General features: G+C 51.4%; 2 long non-coding RNA genes across 2 annotated transcripts; one reads left to right on the top strand and one right to left on the bottom strand.

Moving 5' to 3' along the window:
* The first annotated feature begins 370 nt into the window (after positions 1 to 370).
* On the top strand, positions 371 to 832 carry LOC311578652. Its single transcript, XR_014772920.1, has 2 exons — positions 371 to 442; positions 701 to 832. It is a non-coding gene; the product is annotated as an uncharacterized lncRNA (long non-coding RNA).
* Positions 833 to 7,687: 6,855 nt separating this feature from the next.
* On the bottom strand, positions 7,688 to 11,428 carry LOC311609814. Its single transcript, XR_014783510.1, has 2 exons — positions 11,307 to 11,428; positions 7,688 to 8,055 (listed from the first exon to the last, which is right to left on the bottom strand). It is a non-coding gene; the product is annotated as an uncharacterized lncRNA (long non-coding RNA).
* Positions 11,429 to 14,743: the final 3,315 nt, after the last annotated feature.

The raw sequence follows: 14,743 nt of genomic DNA, 5'->3' as shown, positions 1-14,743 counted from the left end.
GAGGGAGGGAGTCATGGCGGCCCCACCCGAGAGGGAAATCCGGGCTGGGACCGCTTCCTGACCAGGGGCGTCCGCAGGGTCTCCTGCAATCCAGGGCTGGATCTGGGCAGCCTTCCCGTGGGGGAATCCCGCTGCCTGGCTTCCACCTTTGCCCTCCCAGTCGCACACACTGGCGCGGGTAGGGAAATTAAGGCTGGAGGGGAGGGACTGCATTCCAGATGGAGAGAGGGACCAGTGGATGGGTTGGCTGTGCCGGGGCTTGGATTTGTGGCAGAGTTTCGAAGACTGGCTGATCCCTGCCCTGGGCTGGGTGAAGGCAGAGGCCCCACACTTCCCTGGGCCTTATTTTCGCCGCTACACAGATTGCGGGCACTTCGTCACACTTGCTCCTGCTGCCTAGTGGACAGAGACTGACCTGGGACAGCGATTTCCGTAGCGTCCGGTAATTGCTCAGGACATTAATGAGAGTTTAGAAGGCGCGGATCCCGGCCCCACCGTTCTAGGGCTCTCTAGCCCTTTCTCTTCTCTTCCCCACTACCATTAAACCTAGAAAGGGGAGGTAGGGCTAAATACAGCCATTTCCACCCAGAACTGATTTCTTGATGGCACAATTTTTGTTTGTTTTGTTTTGCTTTTATTTTGAGACAGGGTTTCTTTGTGTAGCCTTGGCTGTCCTGGACTCAGTTTTTTTTTTTTGTAGACCAAGCTGTCCTTGAACTCACAGAGATCCGCCCACTTCTGCCTCCCTGAGTGCTAGGATGACAGGTATGAGCCACCGTGTGCTGCTTTTTAATGTGACAATTTTAATCATCATTAAAAACCTGAATTTTAATGTGTATGTGTCCCAGTACTTTTTCTCTCCCGGGTTGGGGGGGGGCATATTAACAGTTTTAACACCTCAAATTCTCATTCCATCCTACCGGCATGAGATGGAAAAGCTGTACTTTGAACAAACACTCCAGGCCATCTGTGGTGCCCACCCTTTAAGACACACTGGTGAGGATTTTAGCACTTCTCTGAGGAAAGGGAGGAACCTGGGAAGAAGGAGTCTGGCTCTCAACTTAAGTTGCTAAAGCTTGGAAGAATAGCTTGGATACTTGGCCTGAAAGGACAGGAGATGGGTAGTCTCCGGCATATTTGGGGGAAAAAACCGTAGTTGGGAATGGAGTGACGGTGGGCCCTCAGGATGACAGCTGTGGCCTGGAAGGTCTTGTAAAAGAGTTTCCTGAAGCCAACTGTGGGGGGAGGGGGGCTGGGGGGGCACGACATGGTATATTTTTTATTCTTGCTGCCCGCTTAGAGTAGGTGGAAAAGATGCTGAGAGATGAAGCAAGGCACCGATCAGTCACCTGTTGATGCAGCCACAAACCTATCCACATTGTCTGGTTGTACTTCGCTCCCAGGAAGTCCTGTATATGCTCTCTGCGCTGTAGTTTTTCTCTAGACGGCAATGCCTAGAGAGGGTACTAAGACACAAGGAGAGACCATGCGTGTGTGTGGCAGCCAGGGCCAGGCATGGCGTGGCAGTTAAAATTCATTATCCACCTGATAGGATTTAAAGTCACCTAGGAGAACCTCTGGGCACCCGTGAGGTGTTTTCAGAGATAAGACTCACCTTGAGGGCTGGAGAGATGGCTCAGTGGTCAAGAGCACAGCCTGCTCTTCCAAATGTCCTGAGTTTAATTCCCAGCAACCATATGGCGGCTCACAACCACTTGTAATGAGATCTGGTGCCCTCTGCTGGCCTACAGGTGTGCATGCAGGTAGAACACTGTCTACATAATCATAAATAAATAAAACTAAAAAAAAAAAAAAAAAAAGACCTACCTTGAATGAGGGCTGCACTGTCCGGACAGACCAGGCAGGGTCTGAATGTTCCTGAATGAAGAGTAAGCTGAGCACCGTTCACCCTTCCCGGTGTGATCAGCTGCCTAGTGCTCCTGTTGCCTTACCTTCTCCTCAATGGACGGTACCTTCAGACCGTGGCTCAAAACAAGCCCTTCCTTAAGTTGCTTTTTGCTCGTCAAGGCAGCAAGAAAAGTAGGGCAGGGGCTGGGGAGATGGCTCAGAGGTTAAGAGCACTGTCTGCTCTTCCAGAGGTCCTAAGTTCAATTCCCAGCAACCACATGGTGGCTCACAACCATCTGTAATGTGATCTGATGCCCTCTTCTGACCTGCAGGTATTACATGGAGGCAGAACACTGTATGCTTAATAATAAATAAATAAATCTTTAAAAAAAAAAAGAAAAGAAAAGTAGGACAGAGGAAGTGCCCGAAGAAAAGCTGCTCAAATGGGCAACAGTGAGTGTCCCGAACATTCAGGCCCCATCTTGCCCTCATCTTCTCTGTCCTGGGAAGCTACAGTGTTGGCTTTTGTGCTCCTCTAATCACTGGTGGCCTGAGCCACCAAAAAGGATCGATCACATGTCCCTCCTGGGGCAGCAGTCGGGGTCCCTGCTGCCTGCCAGTCTAGTGGGTCTTCTCGGGATTCATGATGGGACCTAGCCACCGCTGCTGGTGCAGTTATTACTCATTGGCTGTTCCACTGAGGCTGAGGCCTGGAGGGTCAGGGGACTGGGAAGGACATCTGAAGAAGACATCCAGGCCAATCGGGTCACCTTGAAGGTGACCATGCCATGCTCTGTCGCAGCATCCACCCCACCCCCACCCCAACTGTCATGACATGCCTGATAGGTGCATCTTAGACAGATAAATACTGATTATCCTCAGCACCCATAGGCCCTATCCTTTGTGCTTCACATACACTCACTTCATTGGCACAGCAGCCCCACGAAAGGGCTTTATCCCGTTTGTCAGATGAGGAAGCTGAGGCTCCAAGTCGTTAAATAATTTGCCCAACATCTTCCAGCACAGGAATAGTAGAGCAATGAGTGATGCTACCCAAAGGGTCACTGAACCTGTGCTTTACCACTCTGCAGTCCTATGCTAGAAACACTAGGACAGCTCCTACAAGGAGGCAAAGCCCACATGAGGCGCTCTATCCCCAGCCATGGGTATACTGGTTCTGGCAGTCAGGGAGGACCAGATGGGTGATGTGAGAGGCACTTCAAATCCACCTGATACAGGCTGTGCCTTCAGTGAGCATCTGCCAGAATACAAGCCCCCTAGACACTCCTCTCTCTGTCTCTTAAGGTCAACCCTCCTGGGGACTGGGCCTGGAGGTAGGTGAGGCGGGTCTCTGAGAACAATACCGAGGATTTGACTCTGGACTGTGTCTCTTCCACCTAGGCCTCTTGGCTGACTGCACACACCAACCCCACAGCTTCCTGGGTTTCTACGGGAGCCTTAAAACTCCACGTGTCCAAACCTCCTTTCTTGCCTCCAGGGGGCTCCTCCTTCAGCTCTGCCTCTCTCAGCTCCTGGAGCCCTGCCATGGTCTAAGCAAGAAACCTGCAAGGCAGCTCCCTTCTCCTACAGCCGGACAAGGAACCTAGCACACTCAAGCACTCACACACACGTGTCGCCTTTCCCCCACTGCAGCTGTTGCCACAGCCCTGTGGTGGTCTTGTAGCAGTCACTGTGGGCAGCTTACTCACCTTAGTGCCAGCCATCTTACAAACACCATTTTCTTTTCCAAGGTCACACTGACAGCAAATTGTAGAGCTGAACCTGGATGTGTAATGAATGGCCTTCCACGGTCCTTTCTACTGCGTCTTCAGCTGCCTCTCCCATCCCTGATTGCTGCCTCTGCCTTGCCTCCCTTCATTCTCTCAATGTTGTCCCTGGGCATCTTTTTCTTTCTTTCTTTCTTTCTTTTTAATCATCTTGAATTCATGTGACATCCACTGCCGTTGCCAGGAACTGTGCTGTAAAACTGGGTAGCAGACGCCACCCCCCCACTCTCGGACCAGGCTGGTGAGGTAGCTCAGTTGATAGAGTGCCTGCCCAGCCTGCACAAAGCTCTGGAATCTAACCGAATAAATGAGCTGTGGTGCGTGCCTATAATCCCAGCCCTGAGGAGGTAGAGGCAAGGGGATAAGAGGTCCAAAGTTGTCCTCAGCTATATCGCAAGTTCAAGGCCAGCCTGGGCTACCAGGCACACTGTCTCAAAGGATGAGAGAGTTGGGGACAGAGGGGGGGGAGGGGAAGAGGGAAAGAGAGAGAGCGCGAGAGCACTCGGGTGTGTGTGTGTGTGTGTGTGTGTGTGTGTGTGTGTGTGTGTGTGTGTATGGGCAACCAACCAGGGCTTTGGGAACATAAAGTCCAGCGGGGTTATCTTTTCATCTTCTTCACAGGCTGATCTGATCACTCTCCCTCCCCAGCATAGTATCTGACGTAAATAGATGCCCTGTGATTACGGCTAGAAATGATGTCAAGGGGAACCCTGGAAACCAGATGGTGCCACTATGGGCCAGCGATGTGCAGATGCCGGGCACTGAGAAAGGCTGGTGCTGTCCATTTTTTCCCCAAGGTGTTTCCTCCTTCAACACCTCCTTACTCCCTCCTTTCTACACTACACTGCTGTGCTGCAGACGTCACCCACAAGGCTTAGCTACATCATTTGAGGTTGGAAGAAGTTGTTAACGTTAACGTTTGGCCTTCAGTGGGACGGGCAGAAAAGAGACAGCTCGGAGGCTGACCCTAAATAACATGCTAGATGAGTGAGGCTGGATGCCAGCCCTCTCCCAGGGTCCCTGGACATTAACCTTGGCTATGGCTAAGCAACCATGGAGAGAGATTGAAGCGAGCACCCAGGCACACACCCCTTGCCCCTTAATCTGGACTCTGCCCCCCTGGCTCCAGAAAGTCCTCTCTCTGACTTTTTCCCCTGGGCTCCTTCTCCCAGGAGCGGTTCCAGTTCAGTTACTCCTCTCGGTCTCCTGCCCATTCCTGGGGTGGGGGCAGAGGCAGGGAGCTGGAATGCTGATGGGCACTAAGCCAGACCCTCCTAGGACTCCCAGCTCACAGCCAGCCACTCAAGGGCCACTGTGGACAATGACACGAGCCGGAGAAGGCTGGTTCCTGCCTCCTCTAGGTTGGGGAAATGGGCGAGCAGAACTTAGAGGCAGGGCTGGGGCGTGAAGTAGGGACATGCTTCTGACTGCTATGCAAGATCCTGGAGGGTGACTGAAAAGACCTGAGGTGGTGACCAGAGGGCGGGGAGACGGTGGGAGAAGACAGGTGTATAGAAGATGACGAAAGGCTAAGCCTAGAGGTACCGCGAAGTGGAGAGCAGGTCAGTTACTCAGAAAACTTCATGCTGCATGAATGTGCAGAAGCTGGACATTGCTTCCTGTTCCTGCCTCCTATTGCGTGTTTCTGTTTCTCAAGAAGGGGAGAGAGAGAAAGACACACACACACACACACACACACACACACACACACACGCACACGCACACGCACACACACACGAGAGAGAGAGAAAGAGAGAGAGAGAGAGAGACAGACAGACAGACAGGCAGGCAGGCAGGCAGACAGACAGACAGACACAGACACAGACACAGACACAGACACAGACGTCCTGGAGACATTGCATCTGACCTTGAATGGTCGGTGCTCAGAAATGGCTGCTCCGGTTGTGCACACTTCCCCTTAGACTCTTTCCCCCCCTCCTTCTAATACTTTATCCCCCACCTTAGCTAACACTCTCCCACTCCTGCCCACAGCTGGCCAGCTGCAGACCACCCTTCCTCTCAGGGTCCTTCATCCAGCGTTCTCAGACTTCCCTGACCAGTGACTCAAGGGTTCCTATCCTCACCTATGCTGAGCCCCTGGCCTCTGCCCAGCCCGCCCTGACCCAATTTTGGGAGCTGGTAAGGGGGTGGGTGCAGGAGTCGTGGTAGGTAAGCCCCGTGAGGTATCCAGGCCTGCTTGCTGGGTTGCTCTAGTTGTCTCCAGAGCATTCGCTGGGGCAGGGGGAGGGGGAGGACAGCCTGGCATTCAGGCCAGGAATAGAACCTCTTCCCAGCCTCAGAGCTGCCCCAATCCTGCCCCCAAGTCCCCCTCAGGGAATTCCAGAGAGGAAGTTGCACAATCCAAGACTTCCTGGCACCAGATCTACTGCCGGTTTCCTCCCTTCAGAGCGCTCCTGGTCAGAGACCAGAGGAGGTGCAAAGATGGAAGCCAGAGAAGAAAGCAGACAGCCAAAGGGAAGTCTGTAATCCCAACCGAGAGACTCCTCAGGAGGCTTTGCCTGGGCATAGAAGGCAGCCTCAGCTATTCAGACTCCCCACCTTGCGACTACAGGGAGTGCTCACCCTCTTCCTCTTCCTCGGGGTTCTTTGCCTTCAGGGGAAGGCATATGGAAGGTCTTCCATGGACACACACTGCAGAAGTGGCCAGAACACTAGCAAGGTCTCCTTGACTGCCCAGACTCTTCCAGCCTTCATGGAAGCGCCCTAATGGGCCTGGGAGCCATTATAAAATACAGCCGCTGCCCAGTGGCTTTCCCTGCAAGTGTCCTCCTACCTGTCTCAGGCTCCCAGAGCACCTAGTCCTTGCTTCATGCCAGCACTCACCGTACTGCACACTACCCTGAGTCCTCTGGGTAGCTGTGGTCATTGAATAGGAACTGGCTTATGGGGTTTCTGTAACATTTTTAAAAAATATTTATTTATTTATTTATTTATTTATTTATTATGTACCCCTGCAGGCCAGAAGAGGGCATCAGATCACATTATAGATGTTTGTGAGCCACCATGTGGTTGCTGGGAGTTGAACTCAGGACCTGTGGAAGAGCAGTCGGTGCTCTTAACCACTGAGCCATCTCTCCAGTCCCCCTGTAACCTTCTTACCCACTACGCCGGCTCTCCTTCACGCAGACTGTGTTCCTCCCCTGCTCAAAGACGCCTGCAGAGAGGGGGTTTTGCCCTGAGGTGAGAGAAGCCCGTGAGGTTCCCCCTTTTCCTTCTGCTGGTGTTTTCACCTCCCTCGTGGCTCCCCACCCCATGGGTCTAATTTTCTGTGCCTTTCCACCCAGTTCATGACCTAGCCCTATTTTGATTGCCTCCTCTAGATGGGTCAGGGTCATCAAGTATGGCGACTCAGACCTCCCCTGGCGTGCCATTCTTGGGTCCCTGCTCTGGAAGAAGCAAGAGACTGACTGACAGATGCCTCTTTCCTCAGCACTGCCCTTGAGCTTGGGCCCGCCTGCTCTGGAGGAAGCCTCAGGTGCATTACTCACATAAGGGTACCCATCCCAAATTCCAGTCCTAGTGCGAGTCCTCATGACTTCTTGTGCCAGGCTTTATTGGCTGCCCTTCCACCTCATAGCCTGACTCTTCTTCCACCCGCATCAGCCTCCCCGGACTCACCCAGGTGAATCAGCGCCCCTAGGCCCCAGGCTGCAGTCCGGTCCAGGCTGAGGTCAACACAGGATTTACGTGCCCTCTGCTCCCCACACCCAAGGAAAGGGGGAAGAGATATTGGAACTTGTCCTATGAACAAGGCGCCGTACTACTCTTTCGGGGCTGCTACTGTGGTAGTGACGTCATTCCTTTCCTACAGCGTCCTTTAGCTTTTGCCAAAAGGCCTGTGACGTCTGCCTGGCATCTTTGCTCCCATCATCCCTTCCCTGAAAGAACCTTTAGGCCAATGTTTCTCAACCTGTGGGTCAGGACCTCCTGAGGGTGTCTGAGGATCCGTTCACAGGGGCCTCCTAAGAACATCGGAAAACACAGATAATGACATTACGATTCATATCAGTGTTCAAATTGCAGTTATGAAGTAGCAACATAAAACAATTTTATTATGAGAACGCTTTGGTCCCCCACAATATGAGGAACTATATTAAAGGGTCACAGCATTAGGGAAGTTGAGAACCATTGTTTTAAGCTCCCAAGCATGCAGAGACATGGGGCGGGGGGCATGGTATGATGGTAGACTTTAAAAACTTTTACTTCAGCCTTAAGACCTAGGTGCAGGGGGTCTGCGGAGCATCATCTTAGAGTCATAATAACCCCCTGAATCTGGGTTCTTCCTGGATCCTCAAAGCTGGGGTGCTCAGTGACTGGGGCTCTCCTTGTATCCAGACTCCTGCGGCTGCTTTTCTAGGCCAGTTCTTTCTGAAGGCGAGGCCTCGGGAGGAAGATGGGGCTGAGGAAGTGGAGAGAGAAAGCTAGTCAGGTACAGCATTGGGCTGCCATACTGAGGGCTTCCGTTTTGAACTCCTCAGGGCTAGGGGAGGGCAGGGTGATGGGGTAAGATCTGGGCTGAAGAATCTAAGAGCCTACAGGCTATTTTAGGTCTATGACTTTTTTTAGTGGACCTGCTAGCTGAGAGTGAAAGTGCAAGGCTGGGGAAGGTCGCCCCCTAGAGCCAGGATGGAATACTTTGTATGGACAGCTAGCCTTTTTTTCCCCCCTGAATTACTGCTGAGTTTCTACATGGGCCCTGGGACCCAGGAGGACTAACCATAATGGCTTGTTCTAGATCTGCGGTTCTCCAACACCTTAACGTCCTAATCCTGCAACCCTTTAATCCAATTCCCCACGTTGCGCTGACCCCCAACCATAAAATTGTTTTCGTTGCTACTTCATAACTGTAATTTCGCTGCTGTCATGATTTGTGACGTAAATACCTGGGTTTTCCCATGGTCTTAGACAGCCCCTGTGAAAGGATTGTTTGACACCCCCACAAAAGGGTCACGGCCCATAGGCTGAGAACCACTGGTCCAGACTGAAAAGCTTCCTGGGATGTATGGCTTTTACTTGTAAAGCAGGAGAAGTCAATTAAAGGAGGAGCAATTAAAGATGCTCGCTGCTATGCCTGATGACCAAAGTCCAATCCCTGGGCCCCATATGGTGGAAAGTGAGCACCAGTTCTCTTCTCTCATCTCCATACTAATGCTAATTGGTTAGTGGCCACTGCATTTGGATATGATGGTTGGGCTGTATAGAAAGAACTTAAGGGGCTGGAGAGATGGCTCAGTGGTTAAGAACACTGGCTGCTCTTCCAGAGGTTCTGAGTTCAATTCCCAGCACCCGTCGATAGCGTGTTCTGATGCCCTCTTTCCGGTATGTAGATATACATGCAGATAGAGTACTCCTCATATACATAAAACAAAAATTAAGTCTTTAAAAAAAGAAAGAACAAAAAAGAAAGAAAGAAAGAAAGAAAGAAAGAACAGCTGGTGGTGGTGGTGGCGCACGCCTTTAATCCCAGCACTCAGGAGGCAGAGGCAGGTGGATCCTGTGAATTCGAGGCCAGCCTGGTCTACAAGGAGAGTCCAGCACAGCCAATGCTACGCAGAGAGACCCTGTCTTGAAAAACCAATAACCAAAAACCAAAAACCAAAAAAAAAAAAAAAAAAAAAAAAAGAAAAAGAAAGAAAGAAAAGAAAAAGAAAGAAAGAACTTGATGGAGTGGAAGTGTTATGTGGGCTAGGAGCGAACATGAGACATTTAAGAAACCCCAGTGAACAAGCGGGGCCGGTGGGAGCTGGCAAAGTGTTCATCAGTTTGCTTACGAGCAGTGGGAGGCTATGCAAAGACCGAGGCTGGGATTTACCACATTGTGGTGCTGGGCAGAAAGAGGACTCGGAGCAAAGTGGGGTCAGTCAGGAGGCTGCGGCGGCAGGTGGTGGTGACGGTGGCACAGGAAAGCAGATGGAGGACAGGCTCGAGTCAACGGGATTGCCTGAGAGGGCAGGGGAGAGGGGAGATTCAGGAATAATGCCTAGTTGTGGAGCCTCGGTAAGTGAGGATGAGACCCCAAAGAACAGCGGAGGTTCCTCTGTGAGGAATGAAGGAGTAGCGAGGGGGCCCTCAGAAGACCAGTTACCTCAGTTGTCTGGAAGATAGTTCAGCGGGTGCAGCCCTAGCCGTGAGGAGGAAGAAAAATGTCTGGAATGTGTCTTGGGGGGGGCAGAGGGAGGAAGGAATTTCTTAGGAGGCAGGATGTCTGCAAAACAGAGTTACCAATATTAGTGGGAGAGTTCAAAAGTGGCTTTAGAGACTAGAGGTCAAGACAAGCACTCTTTAGATGCCCCGCCCCGTCTCATCAGTATAACCCAATAAAGGTGCACCCCACACTCACTGTTAGGGTCCAGTGGAGAGCTGGGGAGGCCGAGGGACCGGCTGCCTCTGCTGCAGTCACCATTCCTGACCTACAGGGTCTTTCAACACACAGGCCCCCCGGAGTCATCGCAATAGAAGGCGGGAGTTCAGGACAGATAGGAGGCTTTTTATGAGTCTTACCTAGAAGTGATAGGTGCTGTTTCTGCCTGAAGTCATTGCTCAAGAATCCATGGCATTGATTCACCATAGATGCATCTACCCAGAGGGGCAGGGTAGAAGGGCCTTGGTGGGCCTGGAATATGCCTTTTCCCGAGCCAGCTACAATAATACACACACACACACACACACACACACATATATATATATACATGTGTGTGTGTGTGTGTGTATATATATACACATATATATACATACATACATATACACATATACATACACATATACAATATATATATGACAGGGTCTTTATGTAGTTAGGGTTTTATTGCTGTGGAGAGATGCTATGACCACTGTTAAAATGATGATGGTTAGGCCACAGCAACATATCTGGTATAAAGGAAGTTTATTGTGGGAAAAGGGGAAGTGGGGGGGTGAGGGGGTGGGGGGTGGGGAGAGGAGGAAGGTGTCCATGACAGAGAGAAACAGAGAGAGAGGGACTAAGAAAAAGACAGTAAGAGAGCTCAAAGTGGCGAGCGGGGCCCTTCTTATCCAGCACACACCTGGCGCCCACCTGGCATCTGTGGCAGGTGATGACGTCAGAGGCTGCTAGGGCCCTGAAAGGCAGGCAGCGGGACTGCCTGTATGTATACTGACACCCACTGCAACCCTTTTGTTTGTTTGTTTGTTTGTTTTGTATTGTTTTTTGAGATAGGGCTCCTCTGCGTAACAGCCCTCGCTGTCCTGGACTCTAAGACAGTGTGCAGACGGAGAAGGGGCTTTTTAGCGTTTAGCTTTTGGTCTCTTGAGCTCCTCAGCTCCTTGGCCTTTGGCTTTTTAGGCCTTGAGCTAGCAAACCTCTGGCTTTAGGTTTTTCCGGCCTTTTCTTCCTCGCCTATCAGCTAAAGATTTTGGGGCTTCTCCACTGGGACGTGAGCTGAGTTAGGAAGGTCAGCTGGATGCTTTCTCTGCCTCTCTTAGCTAGCAGGTTTTCACCCCAGCCTCTGCCTCCTGAGTCTTTATTGGTAAAATAAAAAGACTAGGATTTCCTTTTGAAACAATAGGACTTCGATTTGTAGAGCAGGCTGTCCTCGAACTCAAAGAGATCCACCTGCCTCTGCCTCCTGAGTGCTGAGATTAAAGGTGAGCGCCATTTAACCAGGGATGGCTTACAGTTTCAGAGGCCCGTTATCATCATGCCGGAAACACGGAGGCATGCCCAGGCAGACGTCAGGCTGGAGGAGTGTGGTTCTTCCCTGGGGTCTGTTAGCCACCAGCACACTGAGGCAAGAGTGAAGGTGAGAGGCAGGGCCTGGCAAGCCATAAGCACAACGGAGATAAAACATTCCGAGAACCACTTCAGGAGTTGGCTCGACCTTAATCAGGGAGAACAAAGGCTATATAGGCCTTGGGGCGGGGAGGGGGCGGGGCCTTCCAGGATAGGTGCTCATAATTGGTTGAAACCAGGCACCTTAAAGATGCTTGCTTTGCATGTGGCAGCATTCTCCTATCATATGAATGGGAACACAGTGCCTAATTATTCTATAGGCACGGGGGGGGGGGGGGTGTCAGGGGGTGTGGGGGCGGGGAGAGCTAGCAGGGAGCTGTGTCGTGGGCCATATATCAAGTGTCGTTCGGGGCATCTGTGTCTAAAGATGCTTGAGACGGAATCAGGCAGAAAGCCAGAGGCCCTGCTGGGCTCAGATTAGCTATCTGGACTGGGAGGACTGCAGCCTCAAACAGCAGGGTCATTCCAACAGAGGAGCTGAGGGTTGTACAACCTGATGTGCAGGCAACGGGAGACTAAGTGCTACCCTGGGCCTGGATTGGGCATATAAGACCCCAAAGCCCACCTCCACGATGACACACTTCCTCCAACCAGGCCACACCTCCTAATCCTGCCACTCTCCGTGGGCCGAGCATGCACACGTGTGAGTCTACGGGAGCCGTTCCTATTCAAACTACCACAACAGCCCTCGCTATCTTGGAACCTGCTATGTAGACCAGGCAGTGTTGCCTTGCCAACCTCTTGTTGATCGGCACTCATTTAGTCCAGTGCCTGCCCTTGCCACACCTCTTGCATTGGGGCCTTCTTTTTGGATTATCTCTAGAAAAGCCATTGTTTCTAGGAAAGCCTTGCCTACAGTCCTTTTTCAAGTGGCCTTGTTTACCACAAGTAGAACGTTTGCCGTTTTGACTTCTGACTCTACTGGAGTCTGTTGGCTCTGTTTCTTAACAATTAAACCTTATTATACAACCCAAGTAGCTTACACAAGAGGGAAAAAAAGGTTAAAGGGAAACAAGAGTGAACCTTCCGGTATTCGTTCCACGGGACGGGTCCCTAGGTGTCTCTGGCCTGCGCGCTGCTCCGGCCTGTTTGCTGATCCTTTTCCCGATCCACGTGCCCTTGAACTCGGTCCGAACCTGCTGCCCCTCTCGTCCTCTCCGCCTGCCTGTCTCTCACGTGCAAGGACCGGTCTCCTCCTCCCATCGAGGGTCAATTAGAGACACAATAATCCAGGTGGAGTTCCCCTAAATTCTAGGCCCAGGATGGCTCCACCCAGTCTATCTCAAGGGTAATCTCGGAGTATCCATGATGTGTTCAAGGACAAAGCTCACACTCCTTCCCACAGGAGTCCCCAGGCCTTTAACAGTTCCCTATTTTCCTATATTTCAGGCCAGCATTGTCCCCTTTGTAGAGCCTGGGCCCCAGGCTACAGTCACCTCATCATCTCTTGCTGTTCTCTCGCACAGCCCCAGTCCCCACACAAGCTACTCAACACGCCCCTACGCACACCACACGGTGCTTTTGTCCTCCTCCTTCCCATAGGACTGAATGAACACCTGACTCGTTAGCTTAAAACGACTTAAATATTTCTAGAATCAGCTCCCTCTTTCCCCTCTGTCTCTGCCTGGAGCAGCTCTTGTCAGGGTGGCGTTTGGCTGCTACTAATTACACTTTCTGGCTTTTACAGAGAGCACATGGTGTGCCAGGAAGCCAGGCCAAGCTTCCAACTGCTCCTCAGAATTCTTTGAAGTGGGCACAGCGGCTGTCTGTCTCCAGTTTACAGCCACAGGGACCATTGTCCTGAAGTGGGAAGGGCATGTCCCACTGATCTCTCTGCTGCTTGTCTTCCCCAGGCAGTCCCTCATCACAGTATGACCAGGTGATCCTTCTAGAACACAGTTACCCCAGGCTGTGAGGAGGGAGGGGGTGCTGCAAGGTCCCTGCCATGAACTACACAATAAGCAGTGTTTCCAAGCTCAAAACCCACCACTCCCTCTCAAATCCAACAGTCCAGCTATATGAAATCTGTTACCTTTTCCAGAACATTCTACTATGCATGCTTCCCTTAGGTGTGTTTTCATAGAAACTGTTTCTAATGCCTCTGGTGTTGTTCATCCTGGCCAGCCCTGAGGCTGTCTACAGCAGTGCTCTGGACCTCAAGGTGTTTTTTTTCCTCGGATGACCAGCACTTAATCTCCACATGCCACCCGAAAAATGATTAGAATGAACTTGTGCATCAAAATCATCCCTTCTTCAAGATACACTCCGAGCCGGGTGTGGTGGGCACACTGTGATTCCGGCACTCTCAAGGCCAGGCTGGGGGTGGGGGGTGGGGCGGGGGGAATCGTGACTTTGAAGCCAACCTCAGCTGCAAAGGAATGTCAAACTCAGCCTCAGCGAGACCTTGTCTCAAAATTAAAAAGGAAGCCAAACCAAACCGACCAATCAAAACAAACAAAAACCACGTCAACATTCACATTTGAAAAAGCAAAAGTACTCAGGAGGCAGAGGCTGGCCGATCGCTGTGAGTTCGAGGCCAGCCTGGTTTACAAAGTGAGTTCAGGATTGCCAAGGTTACACAGAGAAACTCTGTCTAAAAAAAACAAAAACAAGAACAAGAAAAACAAAAGAAAAAGTGTCACCAGGATTGATATGGATATTTATTTTGTTTTTGTTTGTTTGTTTAGTTTCTCTGTGTGCCTCTGGCTGTCCTGGACTCACTTTGTAGACCAGGCTGGCCTCAAACTCACAGAGATCCACCTGCCGCTGCCTCCCGAGAGCCACCATGCCTGGCTGATATGGATATTTGTAAAGATGCTCCCCCCTCCTGCTTCACCGCTTCCTACCCCCCATGCCCCACCCCCCAGATTATTTTGAAGTAAGGCAATCGTGATTTACATCATTAGTTGGTGATTGAGCACTCCCACTTAGACTGTGCGTCATCCCCTTCATTGGTATGTAAAGCTGGCCGCAGCCATTCACAGCCATCTGTCCAACAGATGTTTATTAAGGGTGCTTAGATGCTTGACACACTGCTAGGTGCTGGTGGCACTGCTGCTCAGGCGTTGATGTTCTAGAAGGGTGATTCGGGCAGAGCAACAGCTTCGGGATGTCTACTTCTGAGTGCCTACAGGCTCGAAACTTGATGAGTTTCGCTGAGTCGCTCCCTTGAGATAGGGAGTTTATCCTGGATTGCTCTGTAGGAGAGACAAAAGGAGGAGTGGACCACGGGTCTCAGCCTGTCTGGAAGCTGGAGGAGCTGGCAAACAGCTGCTCCCTACGGCCTCCCTGGGGAGGCAGGCAGCCCTGGGGTTCCCTTACT

Source organism: Acomys minous (genome assembly GCF_964271855.1).
Source record: "Acomys minous genome assembly, chromosome: 12".
Taxonomy (NCBI): Eukaryota; Metazoa; Chordata; class Mammalia; order Rodentia; family Muridae; genus Acomys; species Acomys minous.
The sequence above is the reverse complement of the archived record's forward strand: the minus strand, read 5'-3'. Positions and strand labels throughout refer to the sequence as shown.